The following is a 329-nucleotide window of genomic DNA, read 5'->3' as shown; positions in this document are numbered from 1 at the left end:
GTCGCACCGGCGGCTCAGCGGCCCCCGGCAGCGCCGCCACTCCACGGGCACGAAGGCGGTAGCGACGGCGGCGGAGGCGGCGGTCGCCGGGCCTGCTGTGCGCATGCGCCCTCCCGCTTTGCTCGCTCGCTCCCCCACTGCCGGTTGCCGGCCCTCACGGCCGCCCTGCGCCGGAGCCGAGCGGGAAGAAGCGGCTCGACGCTCCGGGAAGAGGCTCTGGGAGCGCTGCGCTTGCGCCGACGGAGGAACTACAACTCCCTGCATGCCGCGCGGCCGGAGGGAGGCAGCGCGGCGGGAGGGAGGCCGAGATGCATGCTGGGGGTTGTAGT

Source organism: Excalfactoria chinensis, chromosome 2, assembly GCF_039878825.1.
Source record: "Excalfactoria chinensis isolate bCotChi1 chromosome 2, bCotChi1.hap2, whole genome shotgun sequence".
NCBI lineage: Eukaryota > Metazoa > Chordata > Aves > Galliformes > Phasianidae > Excalfactoria > Excalfactoria chinensis.
This window is presented reverse-complemented; position numbering follows the sequence as displayed.